This window comes from Vigna radiata, chromosome 8, assembly GCF_000741045.1.
Source record: "Vigna radiata var. radiata cultivar VC1973A chromosome 8, Vradiata_ver6, whole genome shotgun sequence".
NCBI classification, from domain to species: domain Eukaryota; kingdom Viridiplantae; phylum Streptophyta; class Magnoliopsida; order Fabales; family Fabaceae; genus Vigna; species Vigna radiata.
In genome coordinates, this window is record NC_028358.1 from 22,521,819 (window position 1) to 22,533,822 (window position 12,004).

General features: G+C 37.8%; 1 pseudogene; it reads right to left on the reverse strand.

The window, feature by feature from the left end:
* Positions 1 to 7,089: 7,089 nt before the first annotated feature.
* Positions 7,090 to 12,004, reverse strand: part of LOC106770381 — a 13,072-nt pseudogene continuing 8,157 nt past the window's right edge.

Here is a 12,004-nt window from a genome sequence, read left to right on the forward strand (position 1 = left end):
TAAAACATTGTACGAATACATACCACACCCGTTTCCATTGCAGTTTTGACAAACTTGTCACCTACATTTACAGTCATCTAATGCAAAATTCTTGGGAATTTATGGACAACAGAATTTGAAGGAAGGAAACGATCACAAAACCAAACCTGAGTTACATCATTGAAGTCAATATCGGTCATTTTAACTAATTCCCAAAAAACAATGCATGCAAAAAATTTACCTTAAACACGTACACGCATCCATCGACATAGACAGTAGTTGCACCTTTTCCTCCTTTCCAGGCTACAAAAGCTTTGCTAAAACTACTAAGTAGATAACGATAAACTGTACGACCCCAACAAAAATGACTCAAATCACTTGTGCTATCAACAATTTCGAACAAATTTGGGATTACTATTCGAGTACGACAAGGTAACAATACCTCACTTATTCCAACAAAAACGTAAAGGCTACATACATCCTTGCAAGGCAACTTTTTGTGTTCTTTCAAAACAAAATGGTATTTCATATCCAGTTCATATTTTCCTTTTGCTTTACCAAAGTATTTCCCTAATGGACTTGGTGAAAAATATTTGGCATTCAAGTCAATTTCATCACCAACTAAACCCAAACCTAAGGCTAAGCTGACATCAACTTCCTTGAATTCAACAAATTTATCTCCAAATTTAAAACCACCTCTCTCATCAACCCATCTAATCAGTAAATCACTCAAAATATTCCTACCAATCTTTAGATTATCCTGCAATTCTAAAAACCATGCAAATGGCGTCTTCGAAATAACATCCTTGTGCTCCTCAGTCAATATTGCATTCAAACCAGCAACAAAATTGGTTTTCATTGAATGACGAACAAATAACTGCAACAAACAACATAAAATTTCATTTTTTAAAACAAATAACCAACAAAAAACTCTTCACCAAAAACCAATCCAATCTGTTACGATGAACAAGTAATATCATGACCCAAAACCACAATACGATAACGTAACCAGGATAAAGGTCATACCTTGTTTGAAGAACCATTGTCACCAAACGAAGCCATGACTTAAAAAATTTAACAAGTTCAACGAAATGGTTACCCAACAACAGTGCTATTGAAAACCTAAAAATTGAAATGAAATAGAAAACCCTAAAAATCAGGAGGAAGAAAACAATGCTATGGAGAGAGAACGTGAATTTGAATAAGAAATTAAAATGAAATCAAGATTGAACGAAACAAACACACAAATTCAAATCAAAACCCTAAAGATGGAAGAAAGAGAACAGAGTGCGCGATGGAGAGAGAACGAAATTTTAAAAATGAAATCCCTAGGAGTGAGATGCAACTCTTCTGGACAGAGTAAAAATGAACCAGGGGCAGTTTCGGAAACTGCAAGGGAACCCATCCAATTCAAATTTTCATATTAAAAAAAATAAATCAAATGCAACCAATTACAACGCGACACGTGGCGTTGTCAAAAGCGTTGTCAAAAACGCGTTGTTAGAATATCGGGATCCTTTATAATATAGGGGTGAATAGCATACATGTATATATAGCAAAACAAAATAACGAGCAACTTTAGGAGTTAACTTCCAATTTTTATTCATTTAATAATTAGGATTGAATCGTTGTAATTGTTCTCAACTCCTAGACTGATTAGAGATATGACTAAGTTCAAGTATATAAGTGAATACAATTTCATATTACAAGTTAACCAGCATCAACAATATTTGAAGAAAAATCTAGCCTCCACTAAATTCTAGTAAGTTTTTTCATAAATGTAAACAATATATATATATATACCTTACGATATGAATGTGAGAGTGTTCTTTCTAGTCTCTTGTCAAGCTTTTTCAAAGGCAGCTGTAACATGTGAGAATAACGTTGAGAGTGAAGGAGCAGAATGGGTAGAAGAAATAAGGAGGAAAGGATGAGTTAGTTGGAGACTCAGGACACCTGGCACCTGTTGCAGGAAATAATGGCAGACAACAGCACGTAAGGGAGAGAAAAGTGAGCACACGGTTGAAGGATTTTCAGTGGGGAAATAAGGGATACAAAAGGGGAATGTAGTGGGCTCTAGAAGGGAGGAAAATGATTGAATTCTCTTTTCTTTCTCTAGATGTAATTTCTTATTTTGTTGTATACTTGACAAAGGGTATGTTGCATTCTGTATTTCCTTTCAATTAAAAGGCAGGACCGACCCTTAGTCGATGGGTTTTGATTCTTTCGATTTTCGGTGCTCGTTTTTCTGTGTGTTATTGTTGCATTGTTTTCCTATATCTTACATTGGTGCTTTCATCCCACACATCCTCTTCAAATGACCTCAAGCAAATATTGGACCTCATGCAAAAACGTGAAAGGGAACATGCTGCAGAGATGACAGACCTCCGTAACACCATTGAAGATTTGAAGGAGAACATGTCCCATGGTGGTCCGAACTCACGACATACCCATGGCCCATTTCAGGTGAGAAATGTGAAGATTGATTTTCCCCGTTTCAATGGCTCCGACGTTTTACAATGGATTTTCAAAGCGGAGCAATTCTTCGAGTATTATGATACTCCCAATGACCACCGTTTAACCATAGCAGCCATTCATTTCGAAAAGGAGGTTGTTCCTTGGTACCAAATGATGCAACGCATACCTTAGTTCGATCCACCTTATTTAAACTCACACAAACTGCGTCTGTAAATGACTACTATGTGCAGTTTACAACTCTAGCTAACCGTATCTATGGTGTAAGCAATGAGGCCCTTCTTGATTGTTTTATCAGTGGGTTGAAACCAGACATCCGTAGAGAGGTCATAGCTCAAGCCCCAAACATAATCCTCAAAGCCATTTCATTAGCCTATTTATTTGAAGAGAAATACACCTTCAAACCTAGACTGTACCCCATCAACACTTCCCGAAATTCCAACCCAACCACACCACCTTCCAATAATCAATCATACACCAATCACTCACAACAGTCACTTCTCCCTACCCCAAACCAACGCCCGTCTTCCCAAACCATTAGAACCCATAATATCAAACGACTTTCACCTGCTGAAATGCAGTCCCGTAGAGAAAAAGGCTTATGTTACACATGTGATGAACGGTTCACAACCACTCACCATTGTCCGAATCGCCAATATTATTTTCTCCAAGTTACATATGAAGAGGAGGACAATACAGCTGCAGAGATTCATGATTTAGAATAGAATCTGGAACATCATCTTTCCCTTAACGCCTTGAAGGGTGCTGCTGGTGTGGGAATGATGTGATTCAAGGGTTCATTGCAAGGAATGACAATCCAGATACTCTTGGATAGTGGTAGTTCGGACAACTTCTTACAACAACGGATTGCTCATTGCTTAAGCTTCCTACGGAGGCTATGTCATCACTACAATTCATGGTAGGGAATGACAATGTTGTGTCTACCGAAGGGGTTATAAAGGAGATCCAGGTTAAACTACAAGGACATACTCTCACGCTTACAGTATATTTATTACCAGTTTCGGGCGCTGATCTTATTTTAGGTGCTGCATGACTAGCCACTATTGGACCACACATTACTTATTACAGCACTCTGTCCTTAAAGTTTTACTTGGACAAACAGCTCATTACCTTGCAAGGTGAGCCACCACCTCTGCCATAGCAAGCAGAGTTGCATCACATGACATGACTATGCAAAACTGGTACTATTGCTAAACTATTCACACTCCAAATTGCTCACCCTATCACTCCAGAGGACGATTGGTTGGATATACCAATAGATATTGACCCAGACATTGCAATTCTGCTTCATACCTATCGCCTGGTATTTGCTCATCCTAAAGGACTTCCTCCTAATCGATCTCAGAATCATTGTATTCCTTTAATGCCGAATGTGAACGTTGTGCGTGTTAAACCATACAAATATCCTCGTAGTAAAAAATAACAGATTGAGCAAATGGTGCAGAAGATGTTGTCGGAAGGCCTCATTACCCATAGCACTAGCCCTTTTTCTTCACCAATTATATTGGTCAAAAAAAAAGATGGCACTTGGAGGTTTTGCACAGATTACAGGGCTCTCAATGTTGTAACAATCAAAGACAGATTTCCTATACCAACTGTTGAAGAGCTATTGGATGAATTATGTGGTCCTAAATTTTTTTCGAAGTTGGATCTTAGATCAGGATACCACCAAATTTTGGTCAATCCTGCTGACAGGTTCAAGAGAGCATTCTGAACCCATCAAGGCCACTACGAATGGCTTGTCATGCCATTTGGATTACCAATGCTCCTGCAACCTTTCAAGCCTTAATGAATGACATCGTTCAGGGCCTTCTACAAAAATTTGTGCTGGTTTTTTTTGATGACATACTTGTATATAGCCCTTCATGGTCTGCTCACCTTGGCCATTTGGAAACAGTTTTACAAATTCTGCAGGAAAACCAATTATACGCCAAATTATCCAAATGATTTTTTGGTCTATCTCAAGTAGACTGCTTAGGCCATATTGTCTCGGGAAATGGGGTGGCAATGGATGCTCACAAGGTCCAAGCTGTCTTACAGTGGCCCTGCCCTCAAAACACAAAACAACTGAGGGGGTTCCTTGGCCTAACGGAATATTACCAAAGGTTTATCAAAGGATATGCTGCAATTGCTCATCCCTTGACCAATCTCCTAAAAAAGGATAATTTTCAATGGACTGCACCAGCAACGCAAGCCTTCGAGGCCATGAAACAACCTATTACCACTGGCCCCATCCTCGAATTGCCTGATTTCACAAAAACCTTTGTTTTGGAGACTGATGCTTCAGGCTTGGGAATTGGTGCCGTTCTTAGCCAAGACAAGCACCCTATAGCCTTCTTTTCTAAGAAATTGTCTTCCTGGATGCAGCATAAATCCGCTTATACAAGGGAATTCTATGCCATTACCGAAGCAATTGCAAAGTTTAGACATTACTTATTGGGCCACAAGTTCATCATTCGAACTGATAAAAAGAGCCTTAAGAGCTTAATGGACCAATCCCTTTAAACTCCCGAGTAGCAAGCCTGGTTACACAAATTTTTAGGATATGATTTCACAATTTAATACAAACCTGGGAAGGATAACCAAGTTGTGGATGCCCTATCCAGATCTTTCTTTATGGCATGGTCATCTGGAGAGAATGAATTGATGATAAAAATTCAGAAAGCCACTCAAATAGACCCTACTCTTCAATCTGTCATTCAAGCTTGTGTAACAGGAAAACCACCCAAAATTCATTATTCCTACTCTGATGGATACTTACATTGGAAGCAGAGAGTTGTAATTCCTAGAGATGCTGAGATTATTCAAATGTTGCTCAAGGAATACCACAGTTCCATACTAGGGGGTCATGCGGGAATAACTAGAACTATGGCTCGATTGTCCTCTCAATTCTATTGGCCGAGTATGCTTAAAGATGTCACTCAATACGTCCAGGAATGCCTTATATGCCAACAAGCTAAATCGGCCACCACTCTACCCGCAGGGTTACTCCAACCCCTTCCAATTCCTGACCAGATATCGGAAGATATAGCCATGGACTTCATTACAGGCCTTCCACCCTCTAATCGATATTCGGTGATTATGGTGGTCATTGATAGATTGTCGAAGTATGCTCACCTTTCTCCCCTAAAGGCATACTTCAATAGCAAGCAAGTGACAGAATTGTTCATTCATGTTGTTGTCAAACTACATGGGTTTCCTAGAACCATCGTATCTGACAGAGATAAAGTATTCATCAGTCAATTTTGGCAACACCTTTTCAAGTTGAGTGGCACAACTTTGAACATGACTACGGCTTACCACCCCCATTCCGATGGACAATCAGAGACACTAAATAAGTGTGTTGAAATGTACATCAGGTGCTTTACCTTTGACAATCCTAAGACCTGGACCAGGCTGTTACCGTGGGCAGAGTTTTGGTATAATACGACTTTTCATACCAACTTACAAACCACACCATTTAAGGTGGTATATGGAAGAGACCCCCATACCATAATGAAGTACATAGTGGATCCTAACGATCCTCCAGCAATATAAGAATTATTAGGGGAGAGAGACCGAGTCTTGACTCAGCTAAAACGGCAGCTTCTGAAAGCTCAAGAAAGAATGAAAAAGTATGCTGATCACATAAGACTGCATAAGGAGTTTAAGTTGGTGATTTCGTTTTGGTGAAACTTCAACTGTATAGACAAAATTCCATTGCCTTGAGAAAAAACCAGAAATTAGAGATGAGGTATTTTAGCCCATTTCCCATTCTCGCTCAAATAGGCACGGTGGCCTACAAACACTTACTGCCACCCGCTGCTAAAATCCACCCAATCTTCCATGTCTCTCAATTAAAGGAATGCAAAGGTTCACATGCCACTACCTACGTTCCCTTACCATTGACTACACTACCAGAAGGTCCTGTATTGCTTCCTCAATCTATCCTTCAAAAACATGACATCCTCCGCAGATCTAAAATAGTTTCACAAGTCTTAGTTCAATGGGTTGGGTTACCTGCAACAAAGCAACTTGGGAAGACATTCCAGATTTTGTCAAAGCTTACCCTGACTTTAACCTTGAGGACAAGGTTATTGTCGATGGGGAGGGTATTGTAACATGTGAGAATAACGTTGAGAGTGAAAGGGCAGAATAGGTAGAAGAAATAAGGGGAAAGGATGAGTTAGTTGGAGACTCAGGACACCTGGCACCTGCTGCAGGAAATAATGGCAGACAACAACACGTGAGGGAGAGAAAAATGAGCACATAGTTGAAGGATTTTCAGTGGGGAAATAAGAGATACAAAAGGGGAATTTAGTGGGCTCTAGAAGGGAGACAAATAATTGAATTCTCTTTTCTTTCTCTAGATGTAATTTCTTCTTTTGTTGAATACTTGACAGAGGGTATGTTGCACTCTGTATTTCCTTTCAATTGAAAGGCAGGACCGACCCTTAGTCGGTGGGTTTTGATTCTTTCGATTTTCGGTGCTCGTTTTTTTGTGTGTTACTGTTGCATTGTTTTCCTATATCTTACAGTAGCCCATTAGAAAAATTAGTGATGAACTATGTATCAGGTATCACATCATAAAAGAATAGAAAAATCAATGAATAAGTTCTACAAACAAATATAGACTCAATACCTCTCTTCTGTAACCATTCTAAAAGCAGCCGTGAATGTTTCCACACTCTGTTGTATTGAATACTCAAATATTAGTTATAGTTGTAAGAAATAACGCAACAATATGCCTGCTTGGATGAGTTTGTCTCTATAAGCTCATTTTAGAAGAGAAAAAATAAGAGGAATAATTGAAATTAGTTTCTTCATATGCTAAAATTAGTTTATGCATGAGTTAATGTGTAAAATCTTTCTCATACAATTTTTCTACACTTTTCATCTAACTTGAGCATAAGCTAATTTTAGGTAATGGAGAAGTTAATTTCATCTTTTTCTTCCTATTCTTCTCTCTTAGACAAGTTTATGGAGAAATTTCTCCAAATAGACCCAACTCCAACCAACTAGCAGTTTTTGTTGAGAACTGAAAAGTCAGGTAAACCTATGTAAAAAACCTTTAAATGAGTAGTGTTTCTGAGTTAAAAATGTCGACCTTTCCTTCCAATGATTCAACAACAGCAAGAGCCTTGTTTGCAAGAGCTCCTGGAAAACTTAGACTGCAAAAGAAAATAATATAAGAGGTTGATGTCATTCTACGTGGTCCTTCAAAATGGTAATTCTCAGCAAAAATATGACACTGAAACAAAGTTTGCTCATTAAACAAAAATATGATGCATATGTCAGTGCCAAATACTATATAGAGCCTTATTCTTACAATTGCAGTTCTGTCAGCAGGACTAAGTGAAACAAACTCAGAATTTGGAGCTTCCTGCACGTCAAGTCCATTCTTTAATTTCTTGTGCTCATCCTGCAGATGATAATCCAGATGATAACATTAACAAAGGGCTAGATATATTACCAGGTTATGAAGAAGCAAATCCACCATAGAAGCTGTTACTGTTCTTAGTAAATGCCTACGTAAAACAACCTGACCATCAAATAAGCGTTAACTTATTTTAAGTTCATCAATGACAACGTAACAAAATTCCAAATAACTGAATCAAACTTACAGAAGTTGATTGATCATCTTCAAACAATTCTAAGGCTTTTTCATACAGCTGCATGTTTAAGAAAGACTGCCAGAAAAAATAAACAATCAACATAGGGGACTGACTGTACACACTAATTTTACATGTCTAGAAGAATATCCCCAAATGAAAGAAGGAAAGAAAGTTACATAAAGACAAAACAATAGTAAATGCAGTAAAACAATGCAATTTTAGCAGTCAAACCTCGTCAAGTTTCTTCTACAAATTATCAAGCAAACGTTTCATTCTTTCTGCATTGTTTGTAAGCAGTGCCTTCTTTTTCTCCACCCAAGAATTGATTATTGTTAAGCAACTCTTTCCTAGAACCTGTCTTCGAATCAGATGTTTGTGCAGATGTGTCCCTCTCTTAGATTTTGTCGAAGTCTGTTCCTGGTTATTTGCACCACTTTCAGATAGATTTACTACTGCATTCCCTGTGGCTTTCCCCTTTTTCTTCTTTGACCCTTTATCAGCTTGCTTGTTGGCACCAACATCACTTGCCATCTCAATGGACTCGTTCAACCTGCTTGATTCCCGTCCTACTTTTGCTTCATTGGGTACTTTCACATTTCCAGGCATGGTAGTGCCAGCAGACCTTGAAACATCTAACGTCTCCAACTCTTTCACAACATGATCACAGATGTCCTAGTAGATGATGGAGAGAAACATACNAACATCAGGAAACCATCTATAAAAAATAGTTGNAGATAGATATTTTCAACAGTAACTTCTACACTTGATTCTCAGGTCTTAAGCAAGAAAGGAGAAGAAGCAAAACAAAATCTGCATATTGCGAAGGAAAGATAGATATTTTCATTCAACAGTAACTTCTACATTTGATTCTCAGGTCTTAAGCAAGAAGGAGAAGAAGCAAAAGAAAATTTGCATATTGCGAAGGAAATTAATCACAGAAAGGAATATAAAGCCCAAAAGGTCATTGGTGGGTGTCGCCGCCCGATAAAATTTGATTGCATATGAGAAATGCAGTACAGCTAGGGAATGACCCCTAGGTCGTCTCCCAAGGACCAATTAAGCGGTTCAAGAATCAAGTCTAACACGAAAAAAGGGGTTTTGAAAAAGGTTTTGTGAATTAAAAAGACGAAATTAAAAATGAAAATTAAACACGACCGAATATATTTGAAAATATTAAGTGCATGAAAACATTAAACTGAACAATGCAACGGTAAAAATTAAAATCACAAGAACAATGCAAGAAAATAAAATTCAGGATTAACCATGCTAAACAACTAAACAACTAAAATCACAAAATAAGACAATGAGAAATTAGAATGGCAAGAAATAAAGAAAGTAACCCATAAATGGAAAATCTATGAAATTAAATGCAAGACTTTAATAAAGAGAATCATAACCCAAGCAAAGAAAAGAAATTGAATGTGCTTAAAATAAAAAAAAATCTAGCCGAAACCATTCAACTAGCCGTGTGCATCCTTCAACAAAATAACAATAAAGCTCCTTTCTTTGTGGTTGGCGGCTGCTGCATCAAAGTAATCCATTTCCCATAATTAAGCCAAGCATCACTTTTGCTCAAATCAATTAGCAGTGCAGCCGTGACTCATTAAATGATCCCGTGTACATCCAAGAAATTGGAACGTGTTTCCAAAATGTGACAGCACCGCCAGCAAGAACCATAAATTAAATAGCAAAATCAGCCCCACTCCTATTAATTCTAAAATAATAAAAGGCTAAAGACAATACCACACTACACCTATGCTGCTACCTACTCTTTAATTGAAGCCAAAAAAAAATCTCATTTGCATGAAAAAGGAAATCTGAACCGTGACCTCACACACCCTGTAACAGCCGCTTGCCTTCAAAAATATAGAATCTAAACCAAGCCTTGTTGCTTCCAAGATCCGTGCAGCGTTCATCACCAATTCGTTCCCCTCCTTCCTTTTAAAAACCAAAATAAAATCTAACTAGCTTCCTTGCTAAAATCAACGTGTGCTCCATCATTCGATGCTATGGTGTTTCCTCTCCAAACCAAATTGAATGCAATGAAAAGGTAATACACAAGTGTGGCCCACATCTACAGATGTTAGACGTGCTGCACCAAATTTAAAGCAACCCAAATGACAAACTTTAATCCTCAGACAAATCAAATCAGCCCATGTGCTTATAATTAAGCTATCACATCAAAAGAAAGTAGCCTGAGAAATGCTCAATCCTAGTTCAAGACCGTGACCTTCATAAACGGTGAAAGAATTCTTCAATGTGTGCAATGATGTGATGGAACAGCAAATTGGAATCCACTCTTCTCGTTATAGCTATTTTTTTTCCGAATCCCAAATCAAATGCTTCATTCCATAGTAAATGAATAACCCCTACAACCTAGCTGTCACCGTGAGGCACAAAATAAGGAAATCTGCACTCAATGCTTATCTCTCTTCATTCCATGCTCAAGGTCCAATATACCTTCTTCAATCAATAAAGAAAAATTCAAGGAGAATAAAAACACTACATCCCATAAAACAAAACATAAAAGCCGAAAGTATTTTTCATTTAACCATCAGAAAAACCGTGGATAGCAACATTCTCCAGCCAAAACCATGAAGAATATCCCAAAAAATTCAATTGTGTCGGCTGCCCCTCTCCCCAAATCCCTAGGTCTAAAAGTTACATCCTCATGGTGGGGTCCACCCATCTTAAAACCCTAGGGCCATGTCATTTTTTCTATTGGGCTTTTGTCTACTCTACAAGATTGGTCCAATTATTACAAAACTTAATTTAAAAAGCCTAATCTACTAAATTAAAATTTGACTAATCCTAAAGTGTCTTTGTGGAGAGTCTTCACTTAATTGGTGTCCTTCCAAAAATCTCACAGTGTGATTCCAAAATTTCCCTGAAAAATGAAAATAGGAATAATTAAGCTCAATTAATTCAAATTAATTAAAATCATAATTATTGGTCTAATTAAGCCCAAATGGTGAAAATGACACAATAACTAAGAATTAAGCGCAAATCATCAACACAATTCGGCGTGAAAAACTAAGTTAATGGTATAAAATATTGACTCATCAAAATAGACCACACTTAGTCTTTTGCACTCCTGGGCAAAATCAAGATGCAAAACAGGGAATAGTACTAAGGACATTAGGAAGTGACACGGACTCAACAGACAGACGACAACGACTCACAAGGACAAACACAGAGTTGCATAGTTCTCACAAAATCTGGACAGTGAAAGGCATAGGCAGATTTCCACATAGAGTCAATGAAAGCAGATACTCACAGAATCGTCCAAACAGTTCAGTGCATGGAAAACAGTCAATCAGTTCAAGAGATGAATCAAAAGCAACAGAGCCTCACAGATGCACAATATCGGTGTTTCTCTCAAGTGTTTAAGATAAATCAATGTCACTCGATGCACTCAAGAAAACAAACACAAATAGACTTGGCCAGCCTCTAATATCAACACTCAAGCACACATGCATGTTCAAATCAAAAGGTCTTTTCATGGTTGTAATGAGGCCAAGGATAAGGGAGGATATCATATGGATAAGAAGCTACAAACCAAAAGGAACAGAGGAGCAATGGGGAACAAGTGTAAACACAGTCAAATCACACCCAAAACCTCTAATTCAATCCTCTTCTTGACTCCATTATTCACACAATTTTTTTAATTTTCCTCATTTTTCTGTATTTTTTTCTTTTTTTTTCTTTTCCATCTTGTCTCTTTTCTTTTCTCTCTTTTTAGAACACAATTCTAAGAGACAAGATACATGATATTTACAATGCAACCGCAAGAAGAGGACTCACTAGTCAATTCATCTACAACTCCTAAGAGACCACACTTATTCCCAAAACAATTCCAAAGCTCCAAAATTCCCTAAGGTTCAGGTAATCATGGTTTTTCACTTAGGCTATTGTATGAGCTTCAAAACAAAGAA